The sequence below is a fragment of the Lissotriton helveticus genome, chromosome 2_1 (genome assembly GCF_964261635.1).
Source record: "Lissotriton helveticus chromosome 2_1, aLisHel1.1, whole genome shotgun sequence".
Classification (NCBI taxonomy): domain Eukaryota; kingdom Metazoa; phylum Chordata; class Amphibia; order Caudata; family Salamandridae; genus Lissotriton; species Lissotriton helveticus.
Genome location: NC_136059.1, coordinates 1,079,134,192 through 1,079,160,732, shown reverse-complemented (window position 1 = coordinate 1,079,160,732; position 26,541 = coordinate 1,079,134,192).

Genomic DNA, 26,541 nt, shown 5'->3' with positions numbered 1-26,541 from the left:
GAAATCAGATTAGAGATTCTCACAGTTGGACTTAAAATCATATTTCACTGCCATTAAACTAAAATTCTCACAAAGCAAGTTTGACATTATTGTTAAAGACCTTTTCTAAAGAAGTATTATTTAATCATTCTCACATTTGCATACACTGAAGCAATAATCTGTTTACAATCCATATTCATGTTACAGTACTTCCAAAGTTTTAACTGTCCAATGGCCAAATTGCTGCCTTATTCTGATTGCATCTCACCTAAATAATTAGATGCAACTTTTTTTCTATATGGTAAGATGGAAGTTGCCGTTTTCCACTCGGGGGGAATAAACATTGATTGTATCTTTAAATGCATATTGTTCCCAGTGTCATAACATCAGAAAATAGGGGTAACTCAGTGCAATTTGGTAGGTGCTCCTAAATCTCCTATATTTCACAGATACTCATGGGCCCAGGCCTGACTAATATTCATTTAAATAGGGGTGGGCAGCGAACTCTGATCTACCGATGGAGTTCACAGTGTTTTTGCCACTCTGCAATCCGCTGCGAGCATGGAGTTCGGCAAAATGCTTCACCCACCACCAGAGTGGTATACATCTTGGGGAACACCAAGTAGTTCTAGAAGCTGGGTACCTGTGAGATGCATGGGTACATGTTCTCGTACTTCCATGGCTGTATGAGTTATACTTTTCAGTGAGTCTCTTCCATAGTTGGTCACTTTTTAATTAGAACTACCATTCAGAAATGTCACAGTTGGCTCCCCTTGCATATTGCTTCATTGGTATCCTTGGGAGTCCTGGCTTAGCATTGGCTCTGCCCTTTCCGTTCCCTCCCTTCCACAGTCCCTAATTTTTTTCCCTTTGATTTGTCATTAGCGGCTTCACCGGAGACCACAACAAGCAGCTTGAGCAGCAGCGGGAGACTACTTTAGCCTGGTAACAGCCAGCTGGAGCAATAAGGGAGAGCCGAGGGCCCAGTTAGAGGCTGTACACTAGCTGGATAGCTCAAGCCTCGGCAGTACCACGTGTTCCAAACAGAACTTTGACTGAGGACCCAGGAGGAGCCCAGAGTCTGATCAACATGCCGGACAACTTACAAGTCTATGTACGTGAGCAGCTCAGGGCAGTTTGTGGGTCAATCAGCAGCGCAAGCTGCCTGGAAGGACCCACCAGAGCGAACTTCATTTGTACGGATGCGTATTGGGCGGGTGGCCAGGAACCACCGGGAGCACGCAAGAGTCTGGGTTCCATCGGAGAGGGATTGGAGCATGGGTGGAATCCAGGGCAGTGAGATGTGAGGAAGGCCTCCGCCTTAGTTCCTGTGTCCATGGAGGGTAAAGTCTGGATTGGCACCACACGAGATGTGTTTTTTGGGTGCAGAGTGCAGAGAGCACCAGTGAAGTGAGATTGCGACTGTGTGTGGAACAAGGAGCTAGATCCTCTGATGGATATAAGGGATGATAGGGAGAGCTGGTTTAGAGCCTCGGGTTGAACTTGAACGGGGTGGGAGTTCAGTTTGCTTCTTGTGTGTTGAAGGGTGTTAGGGGTCGCTCATCAATACTCTTCCCCCTTGCAAAACTCAGTAGTTTTTAACCATTTTGCAGAGTTCCACATAACACAACTCCACGAACTCCGCCCAGGCCTTTAATGTAGTGGTCTTCTAACTGGGGGTGGGGGTGATGCCCGTTTGTGGACTTGGGATTTTTTGAAGGGGGATGCCAACCCGCTTGCCCACAGTGGCATGAGAGAGCACTTACTCATGGTTTCCTTTAGTGTATTTTGTAGCCTCTTCTGCTCATTGGGTATTTTGTATTTACAACAAGGGGTGGTGAGGGACAGAGTCTCTGAAATAAGCAGAATACTCTCACCCAGTCAAAAGATCAGGGCTAGATCCAACACCGTTTTTTAGCTCATTGCACCATCCCAGTTTCAGAACCTGGCTGTATGCAAATTAGTCTGTTCCTGTCCCAGTGCATGATGGGAACAGGGCAAACCAAACTACAAAAGCCAATTCTTACACTGGGAAGGAAACAAGCTTCCGGGGACCGGTTTCTGGCATTACAGCCGTCTTCGGCCCGGCTTGCTTGAATCCTGATGGTGCAATGAGCAAGGGACTCATGTCTGAGTATACCCTTCCACGCTTAGGGTGGACAAAAATATTTACAACAAGGGGTGGTGAGGGACAGAGTCTCTGAATTAAGCAGAATACTCTCACCCAGTCAAAAGATCAGGGCTAGATCCAACACCGTTTTTTAGCTCATTGCACCATCCCAGTTTCAGAACCTGGCTGTATGCAAATTAGTCTGTTCCTGTCCCAGTGCATGATGGGAACAGGGCAAACCAAACTACAAAAGCCAATTCTTACACTGGGAAGGAAACAAGCTTCCGGGGACCGGTTTCTGGCATTACAGCCGTCTTCGGCCCGGCTTGCTTGAATCCTGATGGTGCAATGAGCAAGGGACTCATGTCTGAGTATACCCTTCCACGCTTAGGGTGGACAAAAATATTTACGACAAGGGGTGGTGAGGGACAGAGTCTCTGAATTAAGCAGAATACTCTCACCCAGTCAAAAGATCAGGGCTAGATCCAACACCGTTTTTTAGCTCATTGCACCATCCCAGTTTCAGAACCTGGCTGTATGCAAATTAGTCTGTTCCTGTCCCAGTGCATGATGGGAACAGGGCAAACCAAACTACAAAAGCCAATTCTTACACTGGGAAGGAAACAAGCTTCCGGGGACCGGTTTCTGGCATTACAGCCGTCTTCGGCCCGGCTTGCTTGAATCCTGATGGTGCAATGAGCAAGGGACTCATGTCTGAGTATACCCTTCCACGCTTAGGGTGGACAAAAATATTTACAACAAGGGGTGGTGAGGGACAGAGTCTCTGAATTAAGCAGAATACTCTCACCCAGTCAAAAGATCAGGGCTAGATCCAACACCGTTTTTTAGCTCATTGCACCATCCCAGTTTCAGAACCTGGCTGTATGCAAATTAGTCTGTTCCTGTCCCAGTGCATGATGGGAACAGGGCAAACCAAACTACAAAAGCCAATTCTTACACTGGGAAGGAAACAAGCTTCCGGGGACCGGTTTCTGGCATTACAGCCGTCTTCGGCCCGGCTTGCTTGAATCCTGATGGTGCAATGAGCAAGGGACTCATGTCTGAGTATACCCTTCCACGCTTAGGGTGGACAAAAATATTTACAACAAGGGGTGGTGAGGGACAGAGTCTCTGAATTAAGCTGAATACTCTCACCCAGTCAAAAGATCAGGGCTAGATCCAACACCGTTTTTTAGCTCATTGCACCATCCCAGTTTCAGAACCTGGCTGTATGCAAATTAGTCTGTTCCTGTCCCAGTGCATGATGGGAACAGGGCAAACCAAACTACAAAAGCCAATTCTTACACTGGGAAGGAAACAAGCTTCCGGGGACCAGTTTCTGGCATTACAGCCGTCTTCGGCCCGGCTTGCTTGAATCCTGATGGTGCAATGAGCAAGGGACTCATGTCTGAGTATACCCTTCCACGCTTAGGGTGGACAAAAATATTTACAACAAGGGGTGGTGAGGGACAGAGTCTCTGAATTAAGCAGAATACTCTCACCCAGTCAAAAGATCAGGGCTAGATCAGGGCTAGATCCAACACCGTTTTTTAGCTCACTGCACCATCCCAGTGGTGGGTATTTTGGGCCTTATGTATGAGGGAAGTTGACTTCTAATGCAAACGGCTTGGTCTGGAGGTAAAAAAAGGGTCCCCTTTGTAGAAACAGCCTTGAAAACTGAGTAATCGATCAAGGGTGGGTAGGGAGACTGAGCATTGTGCTGAGAAAGCACTTTGACATTTATTTTCAACTGCTATGCAGTAAAAATACAATGGACTTTGAAATTGTATTCCAGTGTTCCCAATACAGAACAATACGCAGAGAGTTTGCCAAGCATTAATATTTTATGCACCAAAACATATCTTGCATTGCTTTAATATACAGCTTACTGCCTTGCTGTGTTTTTGGTGTTTCTTAGTTTTTAGCAGGTAATGTATTTTAGCAGTATAAGTTGCAGAAGTCTTCCAAAGCTGCCACTCTGTAACTCATGTTAGCTCAGTTTGTATGTTATGTTGCATTTTGTTCCTGAGCTCATTGATGTGCTATGCAATACTGATGGGCCTCTAAAAAAATAGTAATTGATCTAACTGAGATCATATTGGTTTCAGATGTTTTGTCCTTGTCTCTGTGGGAGCCTGTCCAAACTTTTAATACTTCATTTTAAAAAAAACTGCTTCCTTCAATTTTTATTTCCCCGCTATCACTAGCTCATCAGTTTGCTGCATTGTTTGTATCTGTTTTTACAATATAAGACTCTGTATTAACAGTTTCTGGATTTTAACTTCAGCAGTGCTTTACTTTGTGTTGTGCAACTTTGATTATTTGAATACTATTTATCTGTGGTTTGTATAAAGCGTTCCAGTAGGTTCTCCATTACTTCAGAGAAGAGAGGAGATATTATTGAAAGTAGGTGTAAGTTAGGTAGGACAGGTATTTTGGAGATGCCTATGGCTTGCAAGAAGAGGACAGAATAGGACTTTGTAAGATGGGTAGGTGGGAATTTTAAAAGAGCATGTATTTTGGGAACTTTTAAGCAACAGGAGATAGATTGCACTTTCTAAATGGGAGTGGACTGCACATTACAGAAAGGATGGTGGATAGAAATTGCAAGAAGAGAGAGTGGACCTGACCTTTTAGAGGAGGTAAGTAATAGGATGAAAAAGGTGATGTGATATCATTAATGATGACACAATCTGTTTTGAACGTTTCCTGTATGGGTTTATACAGATTCTGTATAAAGCTTTAGACAGGATGCCTGAACTAGGCTTTGCAGTGTTGGGTCGAGAGATTTTCTGGATGGGAACATGTAGATGAGATTGGATAAAAAAAATTCAAAAGTGATATGGATGGGGCCTGTGTCAAGGATCTTCATGGGACTTTGGAGTGTTTATATGGATGGGACTTTGCAGGAATGGTGTGTAATGAGAGTTTTGAGAGTTGAGAAAATACAGCTTTCTACAATGGTTTTGCATAGGGGTTGGGATGGGAGTGTGGAGATGGGTCCTGATTGTGACTTTTGTTAAACCTGACAGTGTTAGGGTGGTCTTCCCCCCAACCTTTTGCCTACCTTCTCCACTTATCTACCCTTGTTTTCACTGGCCTTAGGACTCTGTGCACTTCACCACTGCTAACCAATGCTAATATGCATTTGCTCTCTACCCTATACATGGTAAAATTGGTTCATCCCTCAATTGGCATATTTAAATTACTTATAACTCCCAAGGAATGTGGTACTCCCCAGTACCCAGTGCCTGTAAATTAAATGCTACTAGTGGACCTGCAGCAGTGGTTGTGCCACCCACTGAAGTAGCCATTTAACCATTTCTCAGTCCTACCACTGTAGAGCCAGTGTGTTAAGTTTTACACTTCCATGTTGACAAAGTAAGCCTGGTGCCAGGTCCAAACCTTCCCATTTGATACATATACGTTACATATAAGGTAGGCCCTAGACAACCCAGAGGGCATGGTGTCATTTATTTAAAAGGCAGGACATAAATGTCTGCAAGGCCAATCTCGTCCTAAGAATAACAATGGGATTAACTTATTACATTTTATAAATGTAATCTCCAATTGGAAATGGATAAGACCCCCCGAGTCTGATGTCTCTGGAATACTAATTCAAAATCCTAACTTATGGTGAAGTCGAATTTTAAATTATAATTCAGAAAATGCAGACTTTAGAAAGTTGGCATTTTCTTTCTAAAGCCATTTGGTGACTGCTGCCTGTCTCTGATCACATGTCTGGGGTGGGTGACAACTAGGCTTTGTGTATTCCCCCTAGACAGCCACACACAATGGGAGATTAGGTGTGACGTCATGAACCATCGTGAGAGAACGGGAGGAAGGAGCTGGACCAGCCTCACTTACACCTGAATGGGCTATCAGCACACAGTAGTGAGTCTTGATCTAGGGCAAGAAGGGAGGACCTCTGTACACTTCAAAGACTTGTCTTTGAAGTATCCCTCACTTCAAAGGCCCTAATAAGTATTAGTACTGCATCTCTAACACCAACACTTCAATACACTTCTGAAACTGCGACTACTGTGCAGGAGGACTACTGTGCTACTGAAGGACTGCCACTCTGCTGGACTGCTGCTTTGCTGGATCCCTGTTTTACTGTGCTGTCTTGTTGCCTGCTGCCCCCCTGCCTGGGTGAGAAGGACTGGACCTGCAGCACTTGAACTCAGAGTGACTCCAAGGCTAGCTGACTGGCCTCCGGATATGAAGACTTAGGAACGTAAAAGACTTCCAACCACCCTGCTTCTGCACCTATACTCCATTTGTGAGTCTGCCCTGCCAAGTGGCGCCACTCCAGTCCTGGACCCTTGGAAGTGCTCCTTAGGTGCTTGCTCTAGTACAACCAATGCATCCTTTGTCAAACTGCAGCATCACCGCCACTGTGCAGGTCAGTATCAGTGCATCACTGCTACACTGCGGATCGGTTTGTGTGCCTAAGGCGTTTGCTCCAGCGGAACTGATGCATCTTTTGTTGAACTGGTGCATCATCACCACTGTCCAGGTCAGAGCCAGTGCATCATTGCTACCCTGTGGATTGGCACCAATGCATTTGGTTCAGACTCAACACCACCTCTGGAACAGACACTGCATAACACTCTTCCCGGCGAAAGGTCCCCGCATCCCCATCGACGACCGCCTCTCAACTTCCATCTTAATTGGAGCCAACTCATCACCTTGCCTGCACAACGCACCCTTTGACATTGGCCTTCGCATCGCAAGCCCCGTTTGCATGATCCTCGGCATCAATGGATCATGATCTCACACTGCAGCCTCGCTGCATATCAGAATCGGTGCATCGCCTCTGCTGACCTGAAGTCTAAGTTTAGATTTCGGGTTTAAAGGTAGACTTCAGGTCTACAATTCTTCTTTAGGTCGAAAGCTAGACTTCAGGCCAATACTTAGACTTTAGGTCTAAAGTTAAGTTAAAATTCAGGTCTAAACTTAGACTTTAGGTGTAAAGTTAGATTTCAGGTCTAAGCTTAAACTTCAGGTATAAGTTTCCCTTTTTGAATTGGGCCCAGAGTGTTGACTTTGAGTATCCATTTCAGGTCTCTTTAGTACAGAAGCTCGGAGATATAACATAACAAGTGTATTTGTAAAGTGCATGTTCACCACTATGGGTATCCTAGCGCTGAATAACAGATGTTTGTTGTTAACCAACTCAATGGTACTCATTTGATTGACATCAGATGGATGAAAGGCTAAGTGGAGCCACCGCGATTTGAACCTATGACCATGAGGTCAAACACAGGCCCCTGCGGAAGACGCTTTAGTCCACTGAGCCACCAGACAGATGTTACTGTCTCTTGGTGAAATCTAAAGCACCTCCAGTACTTAACACCTGAGACTGCTTTCCAAATGGTTTTGTTTAGTGAAATGTGAGGCCTGCAGACAACTGGGAACCCTGCAACGGCTCATATGTATGTGTTGGCCAATTCTCTTTTTTACTTTTTTGCTGCTGGCCAATGTAAAGATAGTCACAGAGACCAGATACAGCATGTAATTTGTTGGGAATTGCAATTTCAAAACTGAGTGGGGGTTATGTATATCCAAGGGCACAGATGCTTTTGTTTCAATGGCCAAGATGCAAACACTGCAGTTGCCACATTTAAAATGGCCTCTCACTGGCAGTAAACCCTGTGTGTTGGGCATAGCATTCTTAATGAAAATGGAAGGTAAATGGGCAAGCACTAAGGGATCTTTTAAGTTGTGTCATTTATGAAAGGTGAACAACATCCCAAATATTCCTTTGTCTCTTGACACCTTTGGTTCTAAATTGGAGAGAAGGCTGACTTTGGTAACACAAACAAATTTACCATTGGTGTGACCAGGAAATCCCGCAGAAATACCAGGACCAGGGTCTTTTTACGAAATAGTGGACTAAGCATCTGTTGTTAAGTACTTGTATGTTCTAAAACTGATATTGGGCAATGACAGTTTGATTTTATTCCTTGGTTTTAAAAAGGTATAACAGAGCGATGATTGAGACATGTATTTCCTGTTAAAGGTAGATTTTGCGGAGGGCTCGACCTTTCCTCTGCGTGTTACCCCAGAGTTCTATCATACACACATGTTGAGATGAGACTCTTGGGCCATGGATCAAAAGGAGGTTGGTGCTAAAAAGAGTATATAGCTTGATTAGGAGACAGCAATTTGATTGTATAAAGTGGAGAGGTTCAAAGAATGCAGCTCAACTTTTAAAACATGTTGAAATGTGGTTTTAAAGTGATGTATACATTTAAGCATATTGATTTTAGGGTAGATGTTGAAAGTCACATGGTTTTGAATAGTGCCTAAAATGCTGTACATCATGAAATGAACTAAACACCTTCAGATTGATGTGAATTGTTTGTTTCCCACATGTGCTATGCTGATTCAGTCTAAATAGATCTATTTTTGTAAATCATGTCAACTTGTTTAAAGATTTGCAACTCTGCATGAAAAATATAGATATGGACAATGGAAACAAGTGCTCACAATGGACAATGGTTTGCGAATCGTTGAATGATATTCATTCCGAATGCTAACCTCTATCAAATGCCGTTTACGAGTGCCTTAGTCAGTGCTCAGATGTCAAACCTTTTGCTATTTGCTCATTTATAAAACATTTCAACAAGATGTGGAAGCACTCACAGTTTTAAAGGGCGATAAAAGCATCTTTCAGGTTGAATTAGAGGGCAGAGTAAAGTTGACCATTCTCTACCAACATGTAAAACTGTATGAAGCAGATTTTGTTTGCTGCTCTGCTCCGGGTGATAGAGCCAGCCAAAGCTGAAATTTTGATACTGAAGCCATTTATCTTTTCCACCCTGTTGCATATGTCAAAGATTAATGAATCTTGTAGCATCATTTTTTGACCATGAGGGATATGAGAAGTGGGAATGTCTAATGATAAATTGAGAAAGGGGGCTGCTCGATTCAATCTATGGTTTTAAATCTCCCATGCAGCAACATCTTTTTTCTGCACATTAGCTAAAATAGGTACCATGTAATCCAGCTGTCAGTGGAATCAATCAAACAGTATTTGTAAAACACAGCACTGTCACCCCTAGGGGTCTCTGGCACTGGGGATGCCTTGTCTGTCAAAAAGCCAGGTCTTGAGTTTTTCCTTAAAGTCCACCAGGGATGGTGTTGTATTCAGGTGGAAGGGTAGGTCGTTCTAGGTCCTGGCAGCAATGTAGGAGAAGCAGCGGCCCTCGCTGAGGCTGGGACGAATGGGAGGGCGGTGTTGTTGAGGGTGAGAGAGGAGGAACGCTGGAGTTTAGAGGGTTGGTGGAATTTCAGTTGATGGCTGATGTTGGTAGGTCCTTGATCAGGAAGGCCTTTGCAGGAGTTCATGAGGATCTTGAACTGACATCTCTTCTGGGTGGGGAACCAGTCGAGGTTTCTGAGGTGCGGGTGATGTGTGACCATTTTGGAAAGTCCAGGATGAGTCTGGCTGCAGTGCTCTGTATGGTCTGGAGTCTTCTGGGGAGCTGGGTGGAGATGCCGGCATAGAGCGTTGCCGTAGTCGAGGTGGCTGGTGACAAAGGGTTGAGTCATAGCCTTTCAGGTGTTTACTGGGATCCATCTGAAGATTCTGCAGAGCATGCAGAGAATGTGGAAGCAGGAGCAGGCAGCTGCAATGACTTGCCATTTCATGGTCAGTTGGCTGTCGAGGATGATCCCTAGGTTGCGTGCATGGTCTTTAGGTGTAGGGGTTGGTCCAAGCTCAACCAGCCACCATGTGTGGTCCCAGGCATAGGTGTTGTTACCGAAGATGTCAGTACTTCTGTCTTGTCGGAGTTCAGTCTGAGGCAGTTGTTTCTCATTAAGTTGGCTACGTTGGCCATGGCGCTGGAGACGTTGGTTTTGGCACTGGTGAAGTTTTTGGTAAGCGAGATGATAAGCTGAGAGTTGTCTGCATAGGAGAATATGTTGAGGCCATGGGACCTGATGACGTCTGTGAGGGGGTCATGTAGAAGTTGAATAAGGTGGGGCTGAGTAATAGTCCTTGGGGTATGCCACATATGGTGTCCTCGGGTGCCGCGGTAATAGGAGGCTTCCGGATACTTTGTGTGTGACCTGTGAAGAAAGAGGCGATCCACTTGAGGGCATCTTACCGTATGCTGATGTTGTAGAGTCTGTTGATGAGGGTGTTGTGGGAAACTGTGTCGAACCCCACTGAGAGATCAAGGAGGACCAGAGACACAGTTTCCCCAATGTCAAGGAGGGTTTGAATGTGATCTGATGTCATCTGTGGCAGCAATCAACGCAGTCTCGGTGCTGTGGTCGACTTGTAATCCTGCTTGTGAGGTGTCCAGAAAGTGTTTTTTTCTACGAATTTAGTGAGTTGTTGGTTGGTGGCTTTCTCAAGGACTTTTGCTGGGTAGGAGAACAGGAAGAGTGGTCAAAATATTTTAGATCACTGGGTTTGGTAGAGGGTTTCTTGAGGAAGGGCCTGACTTCTGCATGTTTCTATTTGTCCAGAAAGGTTGCTATATTGATAGAGGTCTTGCACATGCTGGTAGTTTCCATGCTGATAGTGTTCATTCCTAGGTTGCAAAGGTGGTGGGGGTAGGGGTTGATGGGCGCCCAGGAGTGGATGGATGACATAATTGCTGTAGTGGTCTGGGTGATCAGTGGAGACCAGGTGGGGATTGTTTTGTTGGTGTTTGCTGCTTGGTTGAGGTCATTGAGGTTGAGGGTGGCAGGTTGGGGTCAAGGATGGTGGCAATCTGGCTGTGAAAGTAGTTTGAGACGGTGTTGGGGAGTTCTTGGGAAGGATGAATTGCATTTTCTGTGGCTGTCAGGTTGGAAAATGCCTTGAATATTCTGAAGAGTTCTTTCATTTGGTTAGCCACAGTATTGATGCAGGTGGTGATGGCTGCTTTCTTGGCTTCCATGACATGCCGGGGATAGTTGCTGAGGGCTGTTTTGTGAGAAGCTCTGTTGGTGGGGTTATTCATGATGCACCACTTCTTCTCCAGTTGGTAGCAGTTGCGCTTGGTGGTCCTGCGCTCCAATCTTACCCATCTCATAGAAGGTGCTGGACACTAAAGGGGTGATATTTACTACTACCACTCCAATCTAGCCATATTGGGAAAAGTGCTGGACACTAAAGGGATGATATTTACAATTCCCACTCCGATGTAAACCAACTTTGGGAAGGTGTTGTACAGTAAAGGCGTGACGCTTACTATTACAATGTCAACCTAACCCTATTAGGTAAGGTGTTGGACACTAAAGGGTTGACATTTACTATTCCAACTCCAATTTAAACCAATTTGGGGAAGAGTTGGACACCGAAGGGGTGACATTTACAATTCCCACTCCATTCTAAACCAACTTGGCGAAGGTGTTGGACTTTAAAGGGTAACATTTACTATTCCCACTCCAGTCTAATCAAATTGGGGAAGGTGTTGGACAGTAATTCGTAACATTTACTATTCCCACTCCAGCCTAACCATTTTAGGATAGGTATTGGACACTAAATGGATGACATTTACTATTCCCAATTTAATTTAAACCAACTCATAGAAGGTATTGGACACTAAAGGGGTGACATTTACTATTTCATTCCAATCCTAACCATCTCATATAAGGTGTTGGGTACTAAAAATCCAATTCGAAATACAATTTTTTACATTATATAATCACAAAAAGCACAATACACTATTAATAGTACAAATTATCAAACTTTAGTAAACATTTAAATTTGAAGAATATTAAAATCATAAACCACTATTTTAAAGTAATATTCAAATTTAAATTAAAAAATATATATTATGTGTTATGTAATAATACATTTTAACATCTAAGTTCCAAATGTTTCTCTAATTTAAAATAATGTATACACTTACAACAATTTTTTAAAGAATTAGCATATTTTAATCAAACTATCTAAATAAATCCAAATATAACGCTTTATAAACATTTTTAAAAGGTTTTATATTTTTTAAATTTGCAATCCTATTTTTTTAGAAGAAATGTAAATATACCTTATATCACATAAAAGATAAATACAAATAAAAACATTTATAAAATGCATTTACAAAAAAATGAATTTGCAAAATAAAAAATATTTAACTTAAAATAAAAATGTAAATATATATATATTTTTAAGTCCCTCCACACTTGCCAAGCCTTAAATTGCCCTTTTAGTACCCATAAGTCACCCCCAAGATATGCCCTAGATATCCCTAAGGTCAGGGTGCTTGGAAGTACAAGGTACAAGCTGTACTTTTAAGTTTTTCATGCCCTGCTAGTGGTACAAAAAAGTAGTTTTTCACTACTGTGAGGCTTACTTCTCTCATAGGCTAGCATTGGGAAGTCCTTATTACACTTTTAAGCTGTAATTCCTGATTAGAAAGGAGTGGTTCTATCATGTTTTATATCTTTGGAATGGTAATGATAAATACTCTTTACTGGTAAAGTTTACTATAACATACTGTTTTAGAAATGTCATTTTTAGAAAGTGGACATTTCTATGCTCTTACTGATCTGTGTGCCTTGCAGCCTGACAGAGAACTCATCTGAATTTATCTGCATTCAGGGGAGCTGACACTTACATATGATAAGGCAGTGTCCTGATTTCTACACAAAGGGCTGATTAACCCCTACTGGGCTGGGATGAAAGGAGGACCTGCACTCTTCTAAGGCCTTCTTCAAAATCAACCCTATAAAAAGGCACAACTGGGTATAAGTATCAGGGTTTTGACCCCAACCAAGACAGTAAACAAACGCACCTGTGAAGAACTCTGCCAGGAGTAAAGACTGCTGTGCTACAAGAATTGCCACTTTGCATGACTGCGGCTCTGTAAGAATTGATGTTCTGCTTGGCTGTGTTGTCCTGCTGCATGCTGATCTCTGTTCTGCTGAGGACAAGGACCGGACCCATCTCACTTGATCCCATAGTGACTATAAGGTCTTACTAGCTTGCCCCCTGTTCAGAATTCTCAGAGCCATCAAAGATTGCCTTCAACTCTGCAACAGCACTTGTACTCTGCCATCTGGGAGTCCTGTGTGGCCCAGTTATACCAATCTAGTCCTGGGACCATGAAAGGTGATTTCTGCTGTCCATAACCATCAACAGTGACGCAGTGATGACTTTGAGTTGATCAGAACCTATGCAGTGCCCTTCGAAACTGACTCAGGAGCCGATCAACGACGTCACTTCGATTGACTCCATGGCTTGATGACAAAGGATAGCACGACTCGAAGACAGTGCATTGCCTGCATCGTAAAGGGGTTTGTCAACAAAACCTTCATTGTCTGCATGGATTGTAACCAACACATTGAGCATTTGATGTCCACGCTTGCTCCATCCAAGGTACTTTTTCAGAAGGAGCTGCATTAGTGTGCCAAGCTGCCAGAGGTGAGCACAGGTTATCTTTTAGTGTGTAACTTGCTCACCCTATCTAGAGTGATGGTTCATGAGTAGGCAAGATGCATAACTCTGTCAACCAGAAACCATATTACTAACAGTTGCTATGTTTTAAGTAGGGAGCACATGCACTTTACCATTGGTTAGCAGTGGTAAGGGGTGCAGGCTCCGAAAACCAGGAAAAAACTAGATCAGCATGGATGGAGTAGGTAGGCAAAAAGTTTGGGGGTGACCCTTCAGGGCCAGGTACGACATGACCCCTCTCTAGCCTAAAGCCATGGTAGACTAAACAATACCTTGAAGGACATACCTACTTAGGTGATAGAACATTGACAATGGTCCTCTACTACAGAGGCAATTGTCAGTTCTGCTCCCTTCTGAATTCAGTTGGATGCCTCTGCCTACACTCTCCTGAGTCACTAAGCCACTAAACTGATGCAAGGTTAAACCTTCTCCTTGCCTTTTGACCCCATTTAGCGCATCACCTAACCTTAACTTGCTCACAGATGCATCCCAGCAGGCAGTCAGTACCACCACAGCCAACAAAGTGAAGTGGCCCATTCCAGCCCTTGGATCAGACTTCTGTCCCCAGACCAAGGAGAACTCTTCCCATAAGGAAAGCATCCAGCAGAGACAACTGACAACTCTCAGTATCAAGAGCCAGGTTCCAGGCCATCTACTGCTAGGTGGAAGCTATAAGTAGGGGTATTAAGTAGACCTCGCTTCCAGCCTTGCGGCAGGTAAGGAGTTCCCTTTGGCCTCCTGAGGGTTCTCTAAGGTTTCTCAGTTTGGGGGGGGCAACAGGCCCGGGTGTTAGGCACTTTTCTTTCACTCTACCTCCCACCAGTTCAAATGTGGTATTCTAACACTGGCCAGTCTGTACCCTGAGGCTGAACAGGGTACAGGGGTGAGTGCTCCCTCACCATGCCCCTCCACTTTGGCTCCCAAACACTGTGCTTTGGAGTGACAATCCCAGAAATCTGAACCGTCAGGGTGCCCTGGGCAAACGGCCCTCTCAGTTTTCTTGACACCCGGGGCAACTCATTCCCCAGAATGTAGGGTATGGACTTCTGGGGGCTAACTATGACTCTCCTCTGGGTCACCTATCCCCCTCACCCCAGGGATACCAAGCCTATAGGGTTGAGAATGTCCTGTCCATAAGCCTGAAATACTCAACACACCTGGTTGGTGTACTGCTCTAGAGAAATGAATGTTTCCACTATCATGGTCTGGTTAGCACTAGTGTCCTTCAGAGCAATGACAGAAATCCCATTCACTTTCACATGGTGGAAGTGATGACTCCCACCATTAGGGATTACCAGCTCACTCTCTGAGTTTAAGTCTCAGCTAAGGGAGACCATGGCATTGTCTATTACCTGCCTCTGGGGACTACATACCATTAAGGCCACATTGGCTACTTCAATAGAGATTCCACCATTGGGTGTGATAGGATGCTCATAGATGAGGGCATTGTTGAGTACTAAGTGAATTTTAATACTAAGTGTGTTACTTTGTCCTCCCATGTAACATGAATAACTATGCATTTGCTTTCTCCCCCCTTAGAATTGTAAAGACCCCACCGGATAGCCTCAATAAAGCATTTAGCCACCCATGCTAAAAGGAAGGTCTGTTAGGTTTGAAAATCACCTTCCTGCAATGCACTTGTATCATGCTGTATTAGGTTAGTAGTGTGTGGCTAAATAGACCTCATTTGCATTCACGTTATGCAACCCACTGAGTTATCCCTGTAATGTGCAGTCTTCAGTTAACGAGTGTGACTCCATTTTGTATTTTGTAATCCCGATTAGGCTGCTTAGACTGTTCCTGAACTAGGCCTCATTACTCGTATTGCTTGCCACAGCAGAACACTGTATTTCAGTATTATTTTCTCTTCCTTTCAAGGCTGTTTCTCAACTTACTACTGCCCTCGTGTAGCTTTCCGAGTGTGTAGTTCTGCTCCCACGTTAGGAGACGCTGAGGCTCAGTGCAGTAACCTTGCGTTGCAGATAACACGTACCCTTCTGGCAGGTGGTAGCTCATCCTTCTGTGCTCTCTCTGTTCATGTTCGGCCCAGGCCAGTAACTTTCCACTGTGGGCATGGTTGAAGGCTTTTGGGAACATTCATTACATCTTGTAGACTGTTGGGGGGGGTCAGTCCCTCGGCTGACATCTTTGGGTGCAGATCAGATTGGGCACCACTGCAAATTATTGCCAATAAATGTATGTTTGTATTCTCTACTATCTAACCAACTGTTCATTCTTGGGAAGGCATAGTAGGTGATTGTAAGTAACCCGGGTGGCCCCTAAGGGCCCCTTCCTTCACAGAGTCCCCCTACTTGTGTCCTAACTAGAAACACTCAAAGCATTAGGGTTGGAAATGGAGCACCCGGGCTACTGCCCAGCAGCACCATCACCCTATTTTCCAGGAGGGTCTTGGGAGCCCTTCCACCCCTCTTAGTCTGGGACTTGTGTGGGTCATCTGCAACCTCCCCCTCACTCTGCTGGTGGCAACCTGACCACCTTTTTTGGGATCATCCTCAGGGGTAAGCATCATGTGGAGTGTACCATTTTTGGTACTCAGAATATTTACCCTTCCTTCGCTCTCCCAGGCATTAAGAAGTCACAATGGGACACTGGGTGTGTGAAGGTGCTCGTTTGTCATGCTTGACTTGTTTCCCCCTGGGACCATGGCCCTTACCACAATATTAACGGTGGTCAGGGGAACACTACACACTTCCCAAAAGAAAAATTTCCCGGTGACACTGGCCGTCCCTTGGGGGATAAGTAAGGAACAACAGGATGAGGTTAGGTTTGTTGCTTTAAACCTCCTGTCTTCTAAAGTATTGCAAATCTTCCACAGCAGATTTTTAATTGTTCTCCCTCCAATAATGAACAGTTGAGGCACTGCTCCTTCATCCGTTTTAGTTCCTAAACTGCTTTTCAAAGCTGTTTTTTCAGCTCCAGCTCCCAATTGCCAGGAGTGGAGACCTGTGCAGAGCCGGGGACTTGTGCTTCTTTCTAGGCTTCCAGTAATCTCCATGGTCTTCCTTCAGCAACACTACATGACCATAAAGGCATTCTGCACTCCCTACCTGCACTTCCCAGGCCCTACAGGATCCTGGTCATTTGCAGGGCTCTTGTGTGTTAAGCAGGAGTCATTTGGTGTTGCTTACGTACAGATCCCACAGGATCAGCCAACAGAGCATTCAAGGGAACACTCTTCTCCAGTGCCCCAGGATGCCTGCCCTCTTCTGTCCCCCTGAGACAGCGGGGAGGCCAGTGCCAATGATGCTCAAAACAAAGGTCCAACAGAGTCCAAGTAATTGCAAGTCCAAAGTTTCCCAGAACTCCAGATATTTTCATTCACAAGGGATCCTTGTCTTCTGCACATTCTAATGCTTCTCAGAGTTTTCCCTGGTACAAAGGTTTTTAAGTGGTGGTGGAAATTTCTAGAAATTGGGTATTTCTTGACCTTCTTCAGGACACCTCAACTGCCCTGCCTATATTCTTCCAGTTGTAAGGGAACGGTGACATGGCCGAGGTGAGTTATGTCGATTTGACAAATGATGCTGTACGTTTGCCGTAAATGTGGCTACAGGAAAGTGTATACTCCCTTTAAGCTGATGGGTCCTGAGAAAAACCTCAATTAGGTTTTGTAAACATAAGCAGGAAGAAGAGCTGTATGCTTCCTTTTGTTCATTGTTCCCTTAGAACTAAACAAATATAGGCAGGGTGGTCTAGGTGCCCTGAGGAAGGCAGAGTGACCTATAAGCAATGTTCTAAAACCACCCGGAACATGTTGGCAGAATTAAGATGCAGGAGACATTGAATTCCCATTTTGCATCCACGGTTCAGGTTTTAATCATGGTATGGGTACCCAACAAATATAAGTATTTAGAGTATACCTATAACCTTTTTTACTGTTAACTGGATCCCCAGATTGTCCAGAAAGTCAAATATTTAATAGGTCCCGTAAAGGGCCCACAATTTGGTGGGTGAGGTGTTTTTTCTTAATATTATTAATATTCTTGTAGGATTTGGTACCATAGATAATTAGCAATGAAGATCGGGTCTTCCACATATTTTGATGTATCAATATGATGTATAATGTACCCAATGCTTGTAGAAAGTGTTATGCTCTTTTAAAGGATATTACGTAAGAAGTTGGTTTATCTGTGAATAAACTAATTGTAATCACCCATAAGTCTTTTACTGTACACATGATCACTGTAATTATGTGACAATGTAGGATTACATATGTTTCAGGGTTGACTGTATTATGCAGGAAGAAAATTGTATTTTTCTTCATATTATGTCCGCAAATGGAAATTATTCTGCGCATTCTGTGGCATTATGGGATCACTGACAGAATATCGATGAGGGAAATTTAGACCTGACAAAATATTGAATTAAAAATATTGTAAAAAATATAGTTAGTCAAAATATCAAATTTTTTAAAATGTCTTAATGTCGTTGCGCGCACTGCATCACCAAATGTGATGCAGTGCGCGCAACGAAATTCGTTTTATTTATTTAAATGCTTACTTACCTGTAAAACTCCGTAATCCATACATTACTACCCCCCACCCTGCCCCGCCCCCTGCCCACGTCACCGCCCTGCAGTAACTCCTACTGCCGACCGCTACTGGTCAATCTCCCTAAGTGCCACAGCTAAATAGTTTGGATAAAAAAATATAAAATATCGCACTCTTCCGAACACAACTATACAGGGACACTTCGTGTAATAAAGGACGTGCATCTTTCATTCTGAATATCCATTCTGTTTTTAAAACCTGTCAAGTGCAGGTTCGTGCTGGGTTTATTCTGTGTATACAAGTTCCCCTTTACAGCAGGATTAACCTATCAGAATCGTAATACATAGTAATTATTTGTTATATAAACATCTCACTAATCTTACACTTAGCATTCAAGACATCAAACATTGAAGGGAGTTTAGAAATGTTAAGAATTCTTCGAAATGTTCAGTTCCGATTTTAGGAAACTGCTGCTTCGACATCAATATGAAATGCCATTCACTGTGGAAGAAAGCTTTTCATTTAAATTGAAGTTTGAGGTTTTGTTTCTTGAAGTAGATAGAAGAACGTTTGCATATTACTCCTTTAAGGGAACTAGCATTGTCTAATTGACATTCTCACACCTTTAGTTCCTAAATGCAGAAATCAACAGATAAGATAGTATCAGTTAACAATTGTAAAGAGCCAGGCAATGTACTGTACCTCATGTGCAGTGATCTTAGTAGCTTCTGATCTGTCTTAATGAGAAATGCATGTATTTGCAGATTATATAACAGAGAGTAGATTGCATTGGGAATACGGCAAACCTATAATCATGCAGGGAACTCAGTGGCTGCTTGGTGCATTAATTGATCTATGTGGTCCTTGTTTCGTAAATGGATACACAATTGTCACCCAATTTTACTCTAAGCATGCTTAATACTAATACAGTGTCATGACAATGGATTACTATTCTAAAAGAATATACATGACAACTTCTTGCTAAGCATTTCATGTTTATTTCAAATGAATGAATATGAAAACCATCCTGAAACAACTGCAAACAATATTTTAATCCTTTCATTTTAATGTCCAAGTGTAAAACGTGGCTAAAGTACTGACATAGATTTTAATTTGTGGCAAGAGGGGAAATGAGGACGTGAGATAGTATTTGATTTTGGTGTGCTTCAACTATTCTGAATGCAAAACCAGTATCATGATTAAAAAAGCATTGGCAATGCTACTCTGTTACACTTACTCATAACTGAAAGTACCCTTTCATTGGTTGGCGACATTGTGTGTAGTTGTATAGAAGGCAGAGTGCAATATTATGTCAACTGGCGGATGTATGTGTCTATGGGTGATGAATAGCTGAGTGCCTAAGTGCATACTTAGCCTGAGGGTGAACTTTCACTGCTAAGTTAAGCTGGCAATGAATGAGGTACTTGAAAAGGAGGATGTACTGCTAATTGGTTAGTCTTTGCCATTTGAGCTGATGTTTCCAATTGAGGGTGCTATCACATGTCTTGCCACTGTGAGGGGTGGTGGTCAGTGCTGCTTTGCAGCCAATAGCACTTTGCATTCTGTAATTGTTACTCTCATTCTTAAAAGGTTAAGACCACATCTTCAAATCCCCCAAACCCACTAGTTGATTTCTAAATTAAAGCTGTCACTGCCTGAATGTGTCTGCTGGACCTGGCCCCTTTTGCAGGGTTATACCCAAACTTTTTGCCATCTTTCTCCCATTTTTTCTGACCTGTTTTTGTTGGTGTAAGGACTCTGGGCCCTTTACCACTGCTAACCAGTGCTTAAGTGCATATGATCTCAGTGTAAATTGTATTTGTGATAGGTTTATCCATGACTGGGATATTTGAATTACTGATAAGTCCCTAGTAAAGTGCACTGTGTGTGCCGAGGGCCTGTAAATCAAATGCTAATAGTGGGCCTGCAGCACTGATGTGCGATCCACATGAGCAGCCCTGTAGCAATGTTTCAGGCCTGCCACTGCAGTGTTTGTGTGGACAGTTTAAACTGTCATGTCAACCTGACAAGTGCACCCACTTGCCATGCCCAAACCTTCTCTTTTATTGCATGTAAGGCACTCCTAAGGTAGGCCAAAGTTAGCACCATGAGCAGGGGGCAGTGCAGTTGAAATTTAGGACATGTACTGGTGTGTTTTACATGTCCTGATTAAGCATGGGCGGAAAATCCGTTCCGCTCGCGGATTTTGCGAATATTCGGTAAATTCGCGATCCGCGAACTCCCGCGAATTTGCCGAGAATTCGCAAATCCGCGAGCGGCGGATTCCGGGGGCAAAAGTTGAAGCCTGGCTGGCCTGTTGTAACTATTTTACGATGGCGCCGGCAAGCTGCCAGCGCCATCCTAAAATAGTTACTAAATTAGCTTCAACAGGAAGCTCTAATAGATAAAATAAAGCAGGTGCTCGAGCACCTGCTTTATTTTATCTATTAGAGCTTCCTGTTGAAGCTAATTTAGTAACTATTTTAGGATGGCGCTGGCAGCTTGCCGGCGCCATCGTAAAATAGTTACAACAGGCCCTTCCTGTGACTTCAGTGACTCATTCATCAGCCCAAAAACAATCGTGAGCGTCGTCGAGCTGGGCATGTGTGCCTTCTTCCCAAATCTACCGTCGAAAATCAGCTGTGCCTGTGATGCTGGATAGAGGCCTTTGCATCCTTGACTCTCATGAGCGCAATCCTCGTGCTGTTCCTGTGGCCAGGAGCTGAAGGGACCCATGCACCCCTCGGGGCGATTGCACAGTAACACACACATGGTCGCTGGAACTAGTTGAAGCTGAAATTCAGTGACTCATTCATCAGCCCAAAAACAATCGTGAGCGTCGTCGAGGCTGGGCATGTGTGCCTTCTTCCCAAATCTACCGTCGAAAATCGGCTGTGCATGATTGTGCACTCGCATGGAAGCCCCCCCACACACTCGCAGTGTGCACCGTCTTCCCGCCATTGACCCACTATGATGGACAGCTCACCCAAGGGACCCCTGCGCCCCTCGGGGCGATTGCATAGTAACACACACATGGTCGCTGGAACTAGTTGAAGCTCAAAATCAGTGACTCATTCAGCACTGCAGCAGGGCAAATCCGCGGATCCGCAAATCCGCCGATTTTGCGGATCCACGATCCGCAAATCCGCGGATCGTGGATCCGCAAAATCCGCCCATGCCTAGTCCTGATAGTGAAATACTGCTAATTTCATTCTTCACTATTGCACAGATTATCTCTCCGATAGGTTATCATTGCAGCTGCCTTGTAAACTCTTGCAAGTGGAACTTCCAATTGGGAAGAGTTAGAAATATGGAGTATCGGGTCTCTCACATCACAATTTAAAAATGCATCTTTTAGTGAAGTTGGTTTTTAAATTGCATGTTTGAAAATGCCACTTTTTAGAAAGTGGGCATTGCCTTGCTTTACCGCTCTGTACCTCTGCCTGCTTGTGCAATCCACATCTGAGGGAGGGTGACAGTTGGGCTGTTTGTGTGTTTACTCTACACAGTCACCTAAAGGGAGTTGAGGTGTGTCCTGCATATCCTGATGGCCCATCACCAGGCTGATGGGTCTTCCTGAGCTAGAGTGGTGGGAGGAGTTTTCACTGACACCTGAATAGTGCTGTGCCTATCCTAACACAAAGCTGTCTCCACCCACCTGTAGTGTTTCTGGAGCCAGGTCAGGGTAGGGCAGGGACTTATGCACTAAAAACACTTTCCATTAAAATTACCTACTTCAAAGGCAGAAACTATTATAGGTACTAGAACCGTGACACCATACCTTCAGAACACTTCCGGACTAAGAGGAGATTCCCCCAAGAGGAAGAGCTAGATGCTGTAGGAGGGGAACTGCCACTCTACTTATTGCTTTGCTGTGCTGGCCTACTGCTTGCTGCTTCTATTGTGGGCAGTGAAAGACCTGGACTTTGTTTTCTATATTCTTCTTGCTAAGGATCTCTGAGGGTTTGTGGGTGCTTGCCTCCTGTTACAAAGTCTCTGGGTCATCAAATAATTAATCTACAGCCACTGAACTCCTCTACTGGGGATTCTGACCTCTGAAAGTGGTGCCAATTCCAGTTCTGGGCCCTTGAAGGTGGTTGTGCTGCAAAGGACTAAGAAAATCCATACATTGACCTCCAGCTACTGTTTTTCCTGACACAAAAACGCATTGCCCCCGTGCAGCAGAAGATTCAACGCAGCTCCTGCTATGCAGCTGAAACATCGGGCAGCCCGAATCCTGAGCACAACGTCATCTACGTCCATGGCGCCCGCTCCAACTCTGGGACAGGCCCGTTGTGTGGCTAAAGAAATTGCTGCATCGCCTGCTCTGCAGCTGGAATATGGACGCAGCCCCTATTTCGCTGCTGCCACATTGACCCAGCATATTTGATTTTCGATGCATCGTACCTGTGCACCAAGTTCTACATCAACGTTGCACAACAGTAAGGAACCTAGGCCGCTTGTCCGGAGATCAAGGCATCGCCTCCCCTAACAGTAGGGAAGTAACATATCACCTCCCCTGACAATAAGGAAACAACACATCACCTCCATTGCGCTGCAGTAAGGAACCGAAGTATCACCTCCCCTGTAAGTAAGGAACGTATGCGTCGCTTTTCTTTACCGCCGCCTCACCGTTCCTGCACCTGTTTTCGTCTTTGATGTTGACACATCCCACGTACTTTGTGATAAAATTGACACATCCATAGCTATAGCTATTTTGAACATGTCGAATGTCTTGATTTGTGTATGTTGGACGTTTGTCATTTTGGTATTTTTTCAGATAAATATTGTTTTTTTCCCTAAACTGGTGTGGTGTCCTTTTGTAGTGTTTTCACTGTGTTACTGTGCATCTATGTACAAATGCTTTACGCATTGCATCTGAGATAAGCCTGACTGCTTGTGCCAAGCTACCAAGGGGGTGAGCAGGGGTTATTTTACCTGTGTAATCCCCTTACCCTGAATAGAAAAAGTGTTGCTACTTAGACAGGGAGCAAGCCACTGCCAATTAGTGACCCTCATTTCTAACAGCATCTGACAAGACATCGGGCCACTTGGTGCTGTTGCTGGCAAAGAGGGTATCTGTGGAAATTGCAGCACTGGGAAGGTGGTTGGAGTAGATGCTGACAGTGAATCTAGTGCAAATGTTTACAATGAAGCAGCCAGGTAGAGTAAAACGTAGCACAATAATAAGAAAGAGTAAATACACTATCTTTTCTTGTGTTTGTCAGTGGGAACTCTCTCTTTATCCCTTACTAGGGATGGTCATGGTTAGGTCAGCGTTTCAGCTCTGTTTTCTCAATAACCTAGTGTTAGAACCTGAGATGCCAGGTCACCTAGGGTAGCCTGGCCTAGGGGTAAGACATGCAATTCTAGAGGCACAGTGTGAGGTTGCAAACCACCCAATAGTAAATCCACACAATAGCACACAAAAACAACACTACACCAAAGTATAGGAAAATAAGTACTGCTTTATAAAAATAATATCTTTGCTCTTTTGCTTTCAGATTTCACCACTTAATACACTTCAGGTTGTCTTGGAAATAGCAAGTACTTTTAAACTGCTAAGCAATTTACCAGCTAGTTTCAACAATACAGTACATTTGTCATTAAATCAGTAATAACACTCTCAGATTTGTTAACTTAAATCAATAATCAATATCGATAGTACATTTCATTACATTAGATTCAACTTTACTGGCTTTGACTTCTCTACAGTGTTTAAACCTTTACCTCCCTTATCTGTACCCTTATTCACAAAGTGAGTGTACATCCAGTGAGAGGTGTGGGAAATACCCAAGTTCTAGGTTATCATCAACAACCCTTATGAGGGTCTTATACCTTTCCCTAAACAACAGGTACCTTCAACATTCCCTTTCCAGTTCGTTTCATTCAGCTCCTCCCCACCTCATGTATCACAGTTGAGGAGAAAAACAACAACAATCAATGTCTAAGTTATTTGCTTGCAGGTTCTAGCACCACCTTCCCCCTTCAGATCACCTCCTTACTTGTGTCCACAACGTTGTTGGGTCCTTTTCTGTGTCAAAAGCAGGGGGAATAACGAAAAAGGGGGGGAGGGGGGGGGGCCAGGGAGCCGAGGCTGAGGAGGCTCTCTCGCCTCGGAAGACTCCTCCGTGTTTCCCCGCTCAGGCCGACTCTCCAGTGGTGCTCTGGCTTGGTAGATAACAGGAGCAGACACCACGATGCCCCCCAGGCCCCTACCGGCCCTCTTAACTCCCCCTCCCTACTCGGGCCAGCTCCTCTGTGTGGCGCTCGAGTAGGAGGAGAAGGCAGATCACTTCAGCAGACGAAAGAAACACCCCCCGGCGCCTCTCCACAGCCGCTGGTCGGCGAAGACACTCCTTTTGCGGGCATGCGCGGAAGCGCTCGCTGATGCCGCCGCCTACTGCGTCTTCCCAAAGAAGGGACGCTTCCCACGCCGACCTCAGCCGGCGCCGCCTCCAAAAGACCGGCGGTTTCACAGGGCCTGCGCGAAGGAGCAGTGTCTCCTCATTAGAGGTCGCGCACTCGTGTCAGCGCCTCCCCTCGCTCTCCTCTCCTCACGTTATCAGCAGAGTCAGCGCTATTCCGGCACTGCTCTACAAGCGCTGGCTTGGGGGTCAATTTACACTGCCTCACTCTGCTTCCGCCCCTTCGAAGGAGGGCTCCTCACCACAGCAGGTCTCTGCCCCAGCCAGTAAGTGATGAACTTGGGAGGAAGGGGGGGGGAGAAAGGTTCTGCCAGCAAGGAAAGTCACGGCAGCCAGTGGCAGGATACAGATGGCTACTGCTACTGGGGGGGGTCACAAGATTTACCCCTACCTCTACTGAACACTTGTTCAGTAAAAGCCTCTCACAAGTCTCTCTACTGGGCAGAGGACTGCGCTCTGTAGCACGGCAGTCTCCTTCTCCTTTGACACCCCGCTATTCCTAAGCTAGGGGTTAGTCAGGCGCCCAGGGTCTCCCTTAATCTTCCACAGCGGGGACAAGACAAGAAACCCACAGGAGAGATAGAGAAGTGGAATAATTAGGCTGCTTCCCAGTCCAGGAGTTCAACCCTTACACTAGTCTCCTCCCACCTGCCAGGATAGCCTGTCCTCCAGCTGACTCTCACAGGTAGACAAAATGGCTACCCCGCATTCCGCCTTATATGGGCTGCCCCTCAGTGGTCCAGAATGGACCAGAAGGTTCTGGAACGCCCTGTACTAGTCTATGGACAAGTTCTAGGCTTGGCAGTTAGGGCAGTTGGTAGCCACCATTTTGTGGTTCCAACTTTTCCTGTCAAAACAGGCCTCTGGGCCTGAGGTGAAAGATTATGAGGGGAAAAAGAACACCTATCCCCTTGACCAACACCTATAAAAAGTAGTAGACACAAAAATTATTAAGGGTATGAGGGGCAAAAAGGGGACAAAATAAATAATAATTTGGAGGGACTACGCAAAAAAAACCAGACAGGTCTAACACCTAGAAACTGTTCGGCACTAAAAATGGCCCATGTCCCGACATATGGGTGCACATGTGCGATGGTGCATACATGTTTGTATGTTCTCACTTCAACATTTATTTCCTCACTTGTGTATTTTCATCTTTTCAAGCCCCCATGGCCACTCTTCAATATTTGAGTAAAGAACTTAGAGCCTTAAACAGGGCCAGCTCCTGTGAGAGGTTTACTGCATCCTCCCCATCATCACACCCTCCTAATGAGAAGGTAGGAAACGCATTATTTATACAACCCCCTCACTTTATAACCTGCCCAATCAATTTTGCAGATAATCTGACAGCCCCCAGACATGCTCTTGAAATATCGAGCCTACTGGACTCTGAGAAACCCGACTTCTGCTTCGTCACTGAAACTTGGCTCCAGGAGTCTGCCCTTCCCGATGTTGCGATCGCATTCCCTCTGGACTATCAGCTAATCAGATTCGATAGGAGCAATAAGAGAGGCGGCAGCCTAGCAATTGCATTTAGGGCGCGTTCAAAGATCAGCATATTAGAAACCTTTCTCCTTGAATGGGGAGAACTTTGTATTCTTAGAATGGAGAACCCCACCAAGGGAACCTGGAGTGGTGCTTTAGTCTACCGGTCTCCTGGTGTTAAAACTGATTGGACCAATCATTTGATTGAGACTATCATGCCCCATGTACTAGCAGCCAACAACTTTCTTTTAATTGGGGATTTTAACTTCCATGCAGAACTCTTATCTGACACTAACACCGGCCTATTTATTTATTATTTATTTTGAAAGTTTTATATAGCGCGAACAAGATCTTTGCAGATATCAGAGCGCTTTACAAAGCCGTGAATACCAACAGGAGAGTGAAATTAAACATAATAAGTGGGAAGGGTAGGTACGTGAGGGAGCAAATTAATACAGGTACATCAATAATATACATATTACAGATAAATGTGTGCATAGATAGTCAGTAACGTCAATAAAACAGGTGGAATACATAGTCATAGAGTTCGAGCAGAATAAAACAGATCGGTGTAGAGTCTTTACAGATCCACGCTAATAGGTCAAGTGTATTTGGCCATAA